Source organism: Mastomys coucha, unplaced genomic scaffold, assembly GCF_008632895.1.
Source record: "Mastomys coucha isolate ucsf_1 unplaced genomic scaffold, UCSF_Mcou_1 pScaffold14, whole genome shotgun sequence".
NCBI lineage: Eukaryota > Metazoa > Chordata > Mammalia > Rodentia > Muridae > Mastomys > Mastomys coucha.
In genome coordinates this window covers 90,830,357-90,845,387 of record NW_022196896.1, presented here as the reverse complement: position 1 = coordinate 90,845,387, position 15,031 = coordinate 90,830,357, and the positions used below count along the sequence as shown (strand labels likewise).

Here is a 15,031-nt window from a genome sequence, read left to right as displayed (position 1 = left end):
TTCCGGTGTAATTGTGTGTCCAGGACTTGCTATGGTGGGAGAATTGGGTTCTGATGATGGCAAGTGACTTTGGTTTGTGTTTATTTTCTTACACTTGCCCCCCACCCCCGGCATCTGGTTAACTCTAGTGCTACCTGCCCTTGCTAAATCTGACTGGAGCCTGTCCTTCCCGTGATCCTGGTTGTTTCAGAAGTCCTCAGAATCAAGCTGACTCTGTGATCCTATGCTCTTACTCAGTCTTAAGCAAACAAGCTCCTCTGATTTACCACAAGCTGTCTGACTCTCGCGTCTCTTGACTTTCTTGTTCCTTTGTCTCACCTTCCAGCAGAAGGCGCTGGAGGCTAGTAAAAATAGTCCAGAGGACAGAAGGACCAGGCTGAAGATGGAGATGATTGAACCATGGAAATTGAAGCTGTAAGCCACAGCGGTGACCATGATCCTGGTGATGAAGACCGCCACCGCAAAGGGGATGATGCAGTGGTAGCAGGAGAGTTCGGCACCCCCCGGTGGTGGCCATCAGCTGAACCTTGCTGACCAAGTGGTGACCACAACTTCACTCTTGGGGCTTTTCTCCATTGTCACGGGTATAGGAGATTTTGGAGCTCCCAGGCTTTTGTGGGTTCTTCCGTCATTTTTTTTCTGGGGGATGTTTCTTATCTCACTTCAAGGCTAGATTTGGGAAGCCTGGCCAGGATGGAAGGCAGTCCATTACCAGAGAAGCCACTTCACTTGACTTGGGAGAGAAGGACCTGCCAGAGTCTTGCAGTTCAACTTCTGGGAAAGAGCCTGTCACCCACTGGGCATTGGTAAAAGGACAGACCAGGGATTGCCTCTTTCTCAGCCAGAAGCCGAAACTTTTAAAATATGTTGCCGGGTGGTGGTGGCACACACCTTTAATCCCAGCACTTGGGAGGCAGAGGCAGGCGGATTTCTGAGTTTGAGGCCAGCCTGGTCTACACAGTGAGTTCCAGGACAGCCAGGGCTATACAGAGAAACCCTGTCTCGAAAGAACTAATAATAATAATAATAATAATAATAATAATAATAATAATAATAATAATAATAATATGTTTGTGTGTGTATATGTTATATCTGCTTCATAACATATGTATGTGTCTTAGTTTGGTTTTTACTGCTGTAAATAGACACCATGACCAAGGCAACTCTTATAAAAACATTTAATTTGGGCTGGCTTACATGTTCAGAGACTCAGTCCATTATCATCAAGGCAGAAGCATGGCAGTGTCTAGACAGGCATGGTACAGCAGGAGCTGAAAGTTCTACATCTTCATTTAAAGGCAAACAGGAAAAGACTGGCTTCCAGGCAGCTAGGAAGAGGGTCTTAAAGCCCACACCCACAGTGACACACCTACTCCAAGGCTATACCTCCAAATAGTGATACTTGGAGTAGTGTGGCAAAAATCATACTCAGTGTCTCTCCATCATACCCAGGACAGGATATATATTGTTCATTTGTCCAATGTCTCCAAATTCTACTATACCTACCAATAAGCCACTCAGAAGTAGGAGTGGGTAGCCCGCTGTAGGTAGAGAGGGAAAGAGGCCTGTGGTGAAAACTGCAATTGCGTTGAGGCCAGAGTTGAAAGGAAGATAAAGAGTTAACATGGCAAGGTCTGAGACACTAAGGATGACTAAATAAGAGGGTGTATGGCTGGATGTTTGATAACCAAGCTAGCCAGATGAGAGAAGAGCAGGATGCTCGGTTACAGCAGGCTGCCAGCTCCCAATCCCCAGACCCGAGGAGCTATGTCAGGCACCCCTGGTTTTCATACATCCTTGTTTCTAGTGCAGCTAATCATAACAGAGTCAAGTAGGAGTGAATTTTAACACAACGCTTCCAAGTAGGAAACTACCCAGACTACCCTATAGATAAGGAGCAAATATAAGACTGAAAGCACAACTTGGTTGCTGGGGTAGAGTTAACTCTCTGTCATGGGAAAGCCACAAACTGATCTCTGAAGGTGAGAACACGGATTAGGATTAGTATAATTAACAGCACTTGAGACACCTGTGCCACCACAGGGTATTAATGCTGGCTGAGTGCCTAATAGGTACCAAGCTCAAAGCTGGGATCAGAGATGGATAGAAGGGGGAGGGGGGCTCCAGCTACTCCTCACTGGATGGGCAGTGTGTGAGCAGTACATGATCATCTTCTCAGGTGGGTAGGGGAACATGATTACAGGCTGTGTGTTCTCCATTGGTTCAGATCATGAAAGCCTAGAGGGTCACCCAGTTTCAGTAGAGATTACTTCAGCTTTTGTCTGTAAAAATATTTTTTAACTCAGTTTTTTCTTTTGACCCCTTAGTTTCCATCAACATTGACTCTGAGACTAATTAGTTATTATTATATTACGCCTAAGCCATAAGGTTTGGCTCATTCCCTGACTAGCTCGTGACTTATTTAACCCATTTAAACTATTTTATGTCATCCTTTCCAACTTTGGCCAGGCAGAATGGCTCCTGCAAAGAAGGGTGGCGAGAAGAAGGGCCATTCTGCCATCAACGAGGTGGTGACCCAAGAATACACCATCACAAGAGCGTCCATGGAGTGGGCTTCAAGAATCGTGCTCCTCAGGCACTCGCAGAAATTCGGAAATTTGCCATGAAGGAGATGGGGACTTAAGATGTGCGCATTGACAACAGGCTCAATAAAGCCACCTGGGCCAAGGGAATAAGGAATGTTCCATATCACATCTGAGTGAGTTTGTCCAGAAAAGGTAATGAGGATGAGGATTCACCAAACAAGCTCTACACGTTGGGTAACTTACACTCCTGTTCCCACATTCAAAAATCTACAGACATCAATGTGGATGAGAACTAACCTGCTGAATGTCAACTAAAGTTTCAGAACTGCCAAAAACAAAACAAAACAAACAAAACAAAACAAAACAGTACTTATGTCTACACTTGGTTAGTTACCTCTCCTTCAGTCCCAACTGGTTTCTTCCTGAGTGCCTCCTAAGCATGTTGGTTTACAACCTTCTTCTCTGTCTCCTGTCTTGGCTCTCACCAAGTCTCTCTTTTATCTCTTACTGTTTTTCAGAATCCTCTCTCTTCTTGCCAGTGTCCCATCTCCTATTTCTTGCCTCAGCTTATTGCCATTGGCTTTTTTATTGACAGGTGATATTTATAAGAGATTCTCTACATTTGTCTAGCTTCTATCATTGTCCTATAAAACTCCTGGATTATGGAAATCCAATGTTTTTTTCCTTTGAATCTTCTCCCAACTCTTAGGAGTTTCTCTTCATGAATTTCTCACTTTCCTATGATAATCCTTTAGTTTTTTTTAAAAAAGATTTACTTATTTATTTATTTATTTATTTATTATATGTAAGTACACTGTAGCTGTCTTCAGACACTCCAGAAGAGGGAGTCAGATCTTGTTATGGATGGTTGGGAGCCACCATGTGGTTGCTGGTATTTGAACTCAGGACCTTCGGAAGAGCAGCTGGTGCTCTTAACCGCTGAGCCATCTCGCCAGCCCCCTATGATAGTTCTTAATAAAATTTTCTATTTTGTTTACTTCCATCAATATTTACATCTTTAACTTTCATTGGCATGGGCTGTGAGCATACAAGCCACTGTCCTGAGTCAATCTTTGGTGACTATGAGTATCCATCCCACTTCTTAGGTTCTTTTGTGATATACAACTGGACCGTGAAAGGCCTTGTCACTGTCAGAAACTCGGAATCATCAGTGATCATATTCAATGTTATAGTTTCATAGTACAAGGATTCAGCTCATCCGTGTTCTATGGGATAACTGTGGAGTAACTGTCTCAGAGTGTGATGCGGGCAATTTGGACATGACAGGAGAAGACAAAGTGCTTCCTTTGAGATAGAAAGCAATAGTAGTACAGATATTGAAAGAGATCATATTCTTGTAAGTTTCATTACAGCATATTGTTATAATAATTGTTCTAGTGTGTCTAATTTATAAGGTCACCTTTATCACACAGGCACACAAATACAAACATACATACATACACACACAATGAGAGAGAGAGAGAGAGAGAGAGAGAGAGAGAGAGAGAGAGAGGAGAGAGAGAGAGAGAGAGAGAGAAGAAACAGATGTAAGATTTAATACTTTCCAAAGTTCTAAGCATCTGCTGATCATACTGAAGCATGTTCCCTGCTGGCTAAGTGGTGTGTGTGTGTGTGTAAAACCAGTGTCTTGTACATGGTAGGCAGGTACTGTAATCCCAGCCTGCTTTCTTTCTGCTTGACAAAGATTGAGCTCTTGCCCTCGCTCTGAGAAAGGGCCTTGCTCTGTGTCTCATACTGCTTGAGGCTTACTTTGTGGTCCAAGGTGGCCTCAAACTTGCCGTCTACTTTTCTCTGCCTCCCCTCCCAGGACTGCCTTTACAGGCACATGCCACTCTGCCTAGCACTAAAGGCAGTCATAATGTTGAGATATGTCCCTGAATAGTCAGGGCTCTTTGATGAGCTTCAAGCCCATAATGCAAGAAAGAGGGCTTTTCTTGAGAGCTGGCAGATAGAGCCTTAGCTCTTCTGTAATGTGATCGACATGAAATCTGTTCTTGGCTCTAAAAGACGATTCCCTTGGTTTCCACCTTTAATTATAGGTACCTCTCTTGTTGTATACATCCACATATTCAGCAAAGCACTCCCACAAAAAAAAACCTGTTTTGAGAGAAAGCCTCTCTATCCAGCTCTTTCTGTTCAAACCTTCTTTGCTCCCGATTCAGCCCTGTGAATACAGGTTTATATTTAGCCCCACTTGGAGTCTCCATATGTTCCTTCTAAAAACATTTCCTATTAAGGAACTTCCAGTTTTGCTCTCTTAGAGAATGCTGAGTGAACATGACTGAGGTGGGTCATGTACTTGGCATCATGTCTGACTGAAGCAGGCATTAAGGACGACCTCACAGAAAGTTCTCCTGCCTGCCATATGAGTTCATCTTCTTGAGTACTCAGCTATTTCTTGCCTTTACTGGGCACTACTCTGCCGTGAGGGATGGAGAGGCCAGAGACGGGAAGACATCACAGCTTGAGGGGAAACAAGAAGAGACAAATGAGCTCGTGTTGGTAGAGAGAAGCCACGATGTTTGGGCTCAACAGGGCAGAGCTAGCTTGGAATTCCCAGGCAAAGCCAAGCGTCTAGCTGCCAAGCACTGGCTGTTTTGTTTCTTAATCTCCTCTTTTTATTTTAGTATTACTTTTAATTATTTCTTTTTAATTTTTTGAGATTACCATATACTTCCATCATTCATCACTTCCCTTTGCTGTCTCCAAATCTTCCTATATGCTTCCCTTTGCTCTCTTCCAAACCCGTGGCTTATTTTTTTTTCATTAATTTTTTTGCTATATACATATATGTATTTGAAATGGAAACTTAAGGATTCTTTGGAAAGTCAGTTGGATAGTATTTTGCTGGAGCAAACACATGAAGAAACATTTCTTTTGTTTTGTTTTCAAGACAGGGTTTCTTTGTATTGCCCTGGCTGATCTGGAACTCACTCTGTAGACCAGGCTGGCCTTGAACTCAGAGATCCACCTGCCTCTGCCTCCCAAGTGCTGGAATTAAAGACATGCACCACCTCTGCCCAGCATGAAGAAACATTTAGTTGAAGCCTACACAGGTGAAAGGATGTTCTTCTAAAGCGAGCACATGAAAGGACTTGGGGTTCTTCACTAATGGCACACGCCTGTATGTTCACCTTACATTGTGTAGTTGAGCTGCATTTGTCAGGACTCCATAGAGAGAAATGTACCAAAACCCCTTCTGGTGGTGTGCTGCAGTTTCTTGCTGCTTCCATGGACTTGGGCTGATTGGCAAAGTGACATCAGCTGAGACAGATGCACATGCTGAGGTAAGACCTGTGGAGGACATGTGATGTTTGGAGGGAGTATAAATAGGACTCGACAGACAGTGACAGAGACTGAGCTAGGCTTGCTTTTAGAGCTAGCTGTGCAATGCTTGCTGGTCTCCTGGTCCCTCCTGCTGACTTGCACCAAGGCTAAGGCCTGGCTGTCTCTGCTAGGTAGTGCCACCGCTGCTGATTTGCTGATTCGTGTTTCCAGTCCCAACTCTACCAAACTGAACTGCTGATTTCCAGACAGCACAGATGGGAGTTGCTCCAAAGAACCTTTCTAAACAGGTCCAGTCTCCCATCACCCCCATATCTTTTCTTTTGCATTACTTCTGGTGGGCTACAACGGAGGTTAAAGCATTTAAAAACCATCATTAAAAATAAAGTTTGAAAAAAATAAATTTACTTGTATATACATATATATTCCTACGTACATAAATAAAACTGACTCAGTCTCGTGTGTATGGTTTAGGCCTGTGCTATAAGAGCAAGAGTATGAGGGAGTTGGCTATGAGATTGTGACTCCTAAGAATGTCAGAAGTTACACCCATAAAATCTCAGCAACTAGACTGCTTCAACATGAGCTGAGTAAGGTTGTCAACAGCAATAGACAAGCTAATGTGGGTACGAGAAAGCCCAGGAGGCCTTAGCGATACACACAGAACTACACACAACTAGGGAATGCTGAGAGGAGAAATCGTTTTCTCCAGGGAAGAGCATACACTGGGGTATTTAATGAGTAGACCTTGGCCAGCTTCAGTAGTAGGTCCCTACAGCTAGTTTGTGGGAAACAGTCTGTAGTCTTGGCAACAGACTGTTTGGGGTTCCTATAAGACGGATTTGGCCAACTACTCAATTAGGTGTAATCCATTCCCAGTGTCAGAAGCATCATTTGCTAACAAGTTGTCTACCCCATTCTTTTCTTTTTTCTTTTTTTTTCTTTTTTCTTTTTTCTTTTTTTTTTTGGTTTTTTGAGACAGGGTTTCTCTATGTAGCTCTGGCTGTCCTGGAGCTCACTCTGTAGGCCAGGCTGGCCTCGAACTCAGAAATCCCCCTGTCTCTGCCTCCCAAGTGCTGGGATCATAGGCGTGCGCCACCACCGCCCAGCGATTATTTTCATTTTTCATTTAGAACACCTTCATTTTTGTATTTTAGAAAGCTCTGCTGTATTAGGTTTCCTACTACTCCTAAAATGGCCCCTTTAATTTAGACTGTCTCTCCCTATATCCCCTTCCTTGTCACCTCCCACCCCCCCACACACACACTGGATCTCCCATTCTAGCTCCCTACACATTCCATCCATAACTATATTATTTTCCTTCCTTAGGGAGATCTGTCCTCTCTAGTCCCTTGCTCTTTACCTACCCTCTGTGGTTCTATGGACTATAGCTTGGTTATCACTGACTCAACAGCTAATACCTACACATAAGCAAATACCTACCGTATTTGTCTTTCTGGATACGTTGTCTCACTTAGAATGGCTTTTTCTAGTTCCATCTATTTACCTGCAAAATGATGTCATTTTTTTTTACAGCTGAGTACTACCCCATTGTATAAACATGTCATATTTTCTTTATCAATTCTTCTGTTGATGAACATCTAGGCTGTTTCCAATTTCTGGCTATTATGAATAGAGCTGAAATGAATAAGTATGGTTGAGCAAGTGTGTCTGTGGTAGGATGAAGTGTCCTTTGGGTATATGCCCAAGAATGATATAGCTGGATCTTGAGGTAGATGGATTATCATCTTCATGAGGAAACTCCACACTGATTTCCACAGTGGCTGGGCAAGTTTGTACTCTCATCAGCAGTGGATGGGTGCGTTCTTGACTCCACCTCTTCACCAGCATAAGCTGTTGCTTGTTTTATTTAATCTTAGCCATCCCAACAGGAGTAAAATGAAATCTCAAAGTAGCTTTCATTTGCATTTCCCTGATGACTAATGATGTTGAATGTTTCTTCAAGTGTTTCGCAGCCAGTTGACATAGATTCCTCTTTTAAGAATTATTCTCTGTTTAGATCTGTATTCCATTTTTAATTGGGTAGTTGGCTTTCTTGATATGTTTTTGTTTTTTGGTTCTCATATATTTTGGACATTAGTCCTCTATTGGTGGGGAGTTGATAAAAATCCTTGCCCATTTTGTAGGCACTACTTTGTCCAAATGGCAGTGTCCTTTGCATACGCAAGCTTTCCAGTGTCATGAGGCCCCATTTACTGCTTGTTGATCCTGGTACCTATGCTAATAGTGTTCTGTTCGAACAGTCTTTCCTGTGTCACTGGGTTCAGGACTGTTTGTTTCTCTATTTCTCTTTATCAGGTTCAGTGTATAAAGTTTTATGTTGAGGTCCTCAATCCATTTGGAATTGAGTTTGTGCAGGGTAATAAATGTGGATTTATTTGGATTCTTCTACACGCAGCCACCAAGTTTGATCAGCACCACTTATTGAAGATACTATCTCTATTCCACTGTGGGTTTCTGGCTTCTTTATCAAAAGTCAGGTATCCATAGGTGTGTGGATTGATGTCTGGGTCATTGATTCAAATCTGTCACTCAGTGAGTCTGTTTCTGTGACACTACGATGCTGTTTTTATTACTGTAGTTTTATGGTGATATGGTGAGGTTGGAGATAGCAATAACCTCCCACCGTTATTTTATTACTCAGGCTTCTTTTAGCTTTTTGTTGTTGTTTCCATATGAAGTTGAAAATTGACTTTTTAAGATCTGTGTAGATTTGTATTGGAATTTTGATGGGGATTGCACTGAATGTGTCAATTGCTTTGGATAGGACTGCCATGTTACTATGTTAATTCTACTGATTCATGAGCATGGGAGATCTTACTCATTTTCTTTCTTCAGGTCAAGCACTTTTGCTCAAGCAAAAGTGGAAAGTGCCTGTGGTCTCCACATGCACTCATATGGAAAATGTGCACATACATGAGCACACACAAACATGCACATACACACATATACACACATAAGCACACATATACACACATTGGCTTAAGTAAAATTACTTTCTTCTATCCCACTGCAATAACTTGCCACGGTAACTTGATATTTACAATCATGTGACTTAACCTAGAAAGTAAGCTCTGGATGCAAAGTTTACAGTTTACAGAATGATAGCTGACCTTTGCTCAAGTACAAGTACACCACCATGCTTGATTTAGGGTTTACAAGGGATTTATTTAAAGTATTCTAGCTTTTTTGTTTTTTGTTTTTGTTTTGTTTGTTTGTTTTGAGACAGGGTTTCTCTGTGTAGCCCTGGCTGTCCTGCAACTCACTCTGTAGACCAGGCTAGCCTTGAACTCAGAAATCCGCCTGCCTCTTGCCTCCCAAGTGCTGGGATTAAAGGCATGTGCCACCACTGCCTGGTGTATTCTACCTTTTTTAAAAGCTCTGATTCTAAGGGACAAATTAAGAAACAAATAAAACAAAACAGTAAATCAGCATTATTATCCCCTAGTGCTTTGAGTTAATACTCACAGAGTCCAGTGGAGTGATTATTGTGAACAGGTGTTCCATGTGGCAGTTGACATGCTCTGCCTTGTCATCACTTCCTAGTTATTCAGTGATGTAGATGGTACTGCCTCAGGTTTTACAAAGGTGAAGTGATCTTGACGATTTAAACCCAGACACTGATCCCATGTACTTGAACTCTGACCCATGACTGTTTCAGTATAAAATTGTAGAGTTTAAACAAATTCACAATTTACAAATATTTTCATTGAAATGTCGTTCTTCTTTGTTTGTCTTTGCAGTTTGGTTACTGAGTATTGTGTCTCCTTGCCTCAGAGAGACACTTGGAAGTTCTAAGAACCCTGAATCAGTTATGTTTCTGTTGCTGTGATAAAATATCGTGCTCAAAGCAACTTACAGAAGAAAGGGATTATTCAGGCTTATGGTTCCATAATGGGAGGGAGAATCCATAATGATGGGGGAAACATGGCCACTGGCAGCCAGAGTAGCTGACAGAGCATATCTCTATCATAGACAGGAAGCAGAGATAGCAAACTGGGGGCAAGGCTATAAACTCTCTAAGCTAGCCCCCAATGGCATAGGTGACATATTTCCTTCAGCAAGGCTGAGGCTCCTAACAGTTCCAATACCTCCCCCAAACAGCATCACTAACTGGAGACCAAGTTAGATACCTGAACCTATAGGGGGCTTTTCTCATTCAAACCATCACACACTCAAATCTGTCAACAAGGCATTATTTGCAAATACGACATTTCTTAATGTGTGGGGTTTGCTCCCTATATGAATCAATCATAAGTTGAAAATGTTTTAAGTCAAAAATGTATTGAAGAGATGCCATGGTGGTATAGGCCTGGAGTCTCAGCAACATGAGAGGCTGAGGCAGGAAGTTCAAGTACAAGGCTAGTCCATGCTTACAGAGTTGGTCTAAGACTAACCCTGACAATTTAGTGAGACCATCTCCATGTCTCCAAAAAGTAAAAAGAGGGCTGGAATATAACTCAGCTTGCCTTAGTACCAGAGAAAGGGGAGGCATTGAATAGTACCTAACCTATGGAATATCATAGCTTGCAATACAATATGCTGTGGTGTATCTACTGTTTTTCCTTAAGATCAAGATGTTGACTGTTAAGACACTGGCCAACATCTCAAGGTACTTACCAAATACTGCTAGCCTGGGAAGGGATGAAATGCAACCTGAAGTAGTTTCCACTGAATGCATGCTGCTGTACCGAAATCACTGTAAGTCAGGGACCATCTATACTTATTTGCAGATATAACCAAGTAAAGATGAAGTAATATGAGGTTGGAATGGGTCTGAAACTCAGTAAAAACCCAGTCCTATAAAAAGAAGGGGCTTTGGAGAGAGATGCAGAGGGAGAACACGCATGTGAAATTGGAGATAGAGCCTGAGTTTCTCTTGTTACAGCCAAGAGACACATGGAAGCCACCAGAGGTAAGGGAGGGCCCTTTCCTGACACCTATGGAGGGAACTTGGCCCTGCTGATTGTGACATCCAAAATTCTTTGTGTGTACTTGTGCATGTTTTAAGCTAACTTGTTTGTTGTTAAGCAGCCCTGGGAATTAATAGAGTGGCTTGCTATCCTGGAGCCGGCTGAACGTAAGCTCTGGGGAACAGAGTCATGACCTTTGCTGTCCTGCTGTGGCAGGATCAAGTAGATTCTTCTGGACAGATTGTCATGGAATGAGCAGGAACTAGAAGGAACTGAGCTCATAATCTGATGCTGTGTGACTTTCCTGGGAAGGCATAAACACCCCAGATAGGGCACTGACAGCAGACACGAAGAATGAGTCCACCCAAGTTCAGTGTGGTGAAGCAGTGAGTCTTGGGGGGTTACTCAGAGGAGTGTGGGTGGCTCAAAGGCAGCTGCATTACTCGAAGGCCCACCCCAGCGTGAGTGGTGACTCATGACAGCCACATCCTCAGAGGTTGCTGTCCAGCCGGAATGCAGCGCCCTGCTGAGATTCCTCTCCTAAGCAATTCTTGCTGCTTTTATAACCTTGAGAAGGGGCCTTTACTAATCTTGTAAGTTTTGTTTGCTTTCTGGGTCTTACTAGGTCCCAGGAGGGGAATGGGAATGTTTCATTTTGGAGGAAATAGCTGCTCAGCATATGGTCCTGACTGAGCAGATTTTAAAGGTCTAGTTATGGAGTGAGGTCATTGAGAATCTTAAAACAGTAATGAGATACTGCCTCGGGTGTAAGGCAAAGAATGGTAGAGCAGGTCCTTCCTTTTGACAAAACAAACGTGAAGGCACTGAGAAGCCCTTGAAGAGAACGTCGGGCTCCTCATTGCCTTCGTTTTGTCAAAGGTTGCAGGAGAAAAGGAGAGCCAGTTGTTTAACCGTGTTTCCCTAATTCTTGTTCTGGTCTGGGTTAGGATCAGTACGTGTTGTACTGTCTCATCGGTCATTACATTGCAAAGTGGACCTCATCACTAACTAACCATCCTTTCTAGAACAGGAAACAAGCTCCAGGAGCGTTAGTGACTGTGAGGACAGCACACGTTCAGGCCCTATCACATCAACTCCCTAATCTTCCCATGGCTTCCGTCACTGCTGCTGCAGAGGACTTGGAAAGAGGGTCCTTCGAACAAGCTGGATTCAGGATCACAGAAGAGTAGCCAAGTTTGCAGAGTTGTAGGAAAAAATGAAAAGCAAGCTTCCTGAGAGCAACAGCCGCCTAGGGAAGACCTAGAGGCAGCACAGAGGAAGCAGGAGAAAGGCAAGACCAGAGACAGCTGCTCCAGATGTCCCAGGAGGAAAGCTGTGAGGGCAGAAGGACCTCTTTACATTCTGTGGGAAAGTCTGAGGGAGAAGAAAGGAGGAGGCAGTGCCAGGATCTGGGGACTGGCTAGGTTTGGCTCAGCACCCTACCCCTCAAAAAGCTGAGCAGGTTTCAGAGAGCAGAAGATAGACTGTAGGTCAGGGACCAGGCCACAAGAACTCTGAGCCTTACAGCCCTGACTGTGTTGGAAAGGAGAAGAGCACGGTAGAGAGAAGGCTGAGAGGAAGCTAGGGAGCCTGAAGAGAACAGGAAACAGTGTATGCTTCCTCAGGACCAGAGGGCATTTGTGCTGGCATGCTATTTCGTCCTACAATGGACAGAAAGATGGAACAGAGATCGTGCTTCTAATGCTACAAGTTTTGTTTTGTTTTCTTTTTTTTTTTTTTTTTTTTTTTTTTTTTTGATACAGTCTCACTGCGTAGGTAAGATCTGACTGGCCTGGAACTCACTATGTAGGTAGAGATCTTCCTGCCTCTGCCTCCTGAGTGATGGGATTAAAAGCCACCATACCTGGCCTTGCTATGCCATAAATATTTTCTAATTCTAGCCATTTGCTGACTTTGTAGTAGGAATGGGATGTCTTTCTAGCACATATTCAGGACAGGGCTGTTTTGGCAAATGTGATGTCCAGTTAGCATCACTAAATCATGTATGAGGAACTGATAGAATGTTTGTGTTCTGTCTACATGATTTACTAAAAACAAAACAAAATAAAACAAAACACAATTAACCTATTCATTAGGATCCTGAGTAGGATGTATCAGACACTCAAGTAACTTTACACACACACAAAAGAAAAGAAAAAAGAAAGAAAGAAGAGAAAGAAAGGGAAATAGCCCATTACCCTGGCGCCCAGGGGGTCCAGTAGTCCACGTGTATCCATGATGGGCTTAGGACTAGAACTACCTAGAATCTGGCAGCTTTGCCCCTGGGTTTCTGCAAACCTCTCCTCTGTTTACACAGCACTCTGACGATGGCCCCTACAAGTGGGATTTTATATCTTCTTTGTTCAAGGGATCAGCCCGATTCAGTGTATTAGGATTGTTTTCCTTCTGCAAAGAACACCACCAAAAACAACTCAAAGGGCTTAATCTAATTAAAGAATTTAATGGCTCACACAGTGGAAAATTCTAGGTTGACTGGATCCAGGTGGTTAGAGGTCACTAACAGAAGCTGCCTCTCCCTGTCAGGACTGAAAAAGTGCCCTTTTTTGTTTAATGTTGCTTGAGCGTCTGATACATACAACCCAGGATCCCACTGAATAAGTGAATTGTGTGTGTGTGTGTAAGTAAATCATGTAGACAGAACATAAACATTCTGAGTCCTCTAACCAGTTCTCTACTGGCTCATTTCTCTTGGGATCAGATAACTGGTTGGATTCAAGGTTCTCTCCTTTACTAGCAGCCTGGTTTTCTGAGAGTGTCAAAAAACCACAGAATGGGCTCTGGTCAAGCTTTGGCTTAGCCACACTTTCACTTCTAATCCATGTGGATTCAGATGGAAGGATGTGCCCAGAGGCCAGGCCCGGGACCCATCTTAAAACTGGGTTCTAGGACAGCACATCCCAAATATACAACATTAACAGCAATTGTATGGAGTATCTTGTTTGGAAGAAGAATTGTACGTAGGAACTTGGTTCCTTCCTCATTTTATAATAGTCATTTCATTATCCTTATTTGATGGATGGGGAACTGTGAAATGAATCCTCACAACTAATACAGTCTCCAACGTGTGATAGTCTGACCTTACGAGTGTAAAAATGACATGCATTTAATAGAAATGATACTTTGAGTTTGGAGCTTTTCCCAGGCTGGTGATATATGCGGCAGGAACCTCCCTTGGGATGCTGAACAGGGCAGCGAGCTGCAGCTTCCAGTCAGCAGCATGATCCCAAGGAGGCACAGCGGGCTGTCTGCAGCAGCCTGTGTTGTTAAGCTGCACTCTGTTCGTTAGGTGCAGTGTATTCTGTACATTCTCAACTCAGTATTTTTCACTGGCAATGAGCTTATCTGGATGTAACCACTTTGTATGTAGAGGGACATTTGTAAGTTGTAGACTGGGAGCCAGCTCAGAACTTAGATCCCAGAAGCTAGGATTTTGACCATTAGCAGGAGACAGCTGCTCCAGGAAAAGAGGAAATAGACTGTGGGGCAGGCAGCAAAAGCAGATGCCCACAGCAACTCTGAATCCTTCTCTATAAAGCCTTAGGTTGAGCTTCCAGCTTGGTAGGAGGTGAGGAGAAGAGTAAGGAAGCAGGTTGTAGCAAGGTGACTGCTGCTTCTGTGACCTCAGACATGGACAGATTCCAGAAAACAGGAAGGACAGAAGTGCCCTTCTCTGCGACAGTTCTTGAAAGCGCTATATGATGGCGGTAGGCAGTTTTTTGTTTTGTTGATAAAAATAAAAAGGTGTTGCAGGGTAGAGCTGGGGGCAGGGATGGTTCAGTGGGTAAATTACTTGCCATATAAGTATGAGGGCCTGAGTTGGGATCCCCAGGACCATTAAAGCCATGTGTCTATAACCTTAATGTTCTCACAGTGAGCTAGAAAACAGGACTCCCGAAGCTTGCAGGCCAGCTCACCTGGCATAGGCAGCTGTGGACAACAATGACATCCTGTCCCAAATGGGCTACACCCAAGATTTTCCTTTGACTTCCACAGAGGTGCCATGCATGCAGCTGTACATACACATACCCATCTATCTCCTTTCCCTCTCTCCCTCCACCCACACACACGGGGGCGAGGAGCAAATGAGCAAGAGAGCTAGATTTATTGCAGCAGGGAGGAAACTTCCCACTTATCTATATTTAATAATCGTGTCTTTGAACAAGCTGACAGTAGACAGTAACAGAAGAAAAGGCGATTTTATTATATGCATGGGTGAACCAGAGT

At 43.3% G+C, this 15,031-nt stretch overlaps 1 protein-coding gene and 2 pseudogenes across 3 annotated transcripts in view; 2 read left to right on the top strand and 1 right to left on the bottom strand.

Annotated features, from left to right (window-relative positions):
* LOC116088517 overlaps nt 1–3,049 on the top strand; it is a 57,889-nt pseudogene extending 54,840 nt beyond the window's left edge.
* The window catches only part of Mettl21a (methyltransferase like 21A), an 83,727-nt gene that overhangs the window by 54,848 nt on the left and 13,848 nt on the right, over nt 1–15,031 (top strand). The window contains exon 1 of one of the 3 annotated variants that reach the window (XM_031367746.1): nt 10,774–10,788. The exons of 1 other annotated variant lie outside the window; for it this stretch is intronic. The gene's annotated coding sequence lies outside the window, so the exon portion shown is untranslated. Of the gene's footprint in view, nt 1–10,773; nt 10,789–15,031 lie in introns of those variants that run through there. One more of the 3 variants, XM_031367749.1, reaches the window with a different exon arrangement.
* On the bottom strand, nt 240–897 carry LOC116088516 (annotated as a pseudogene).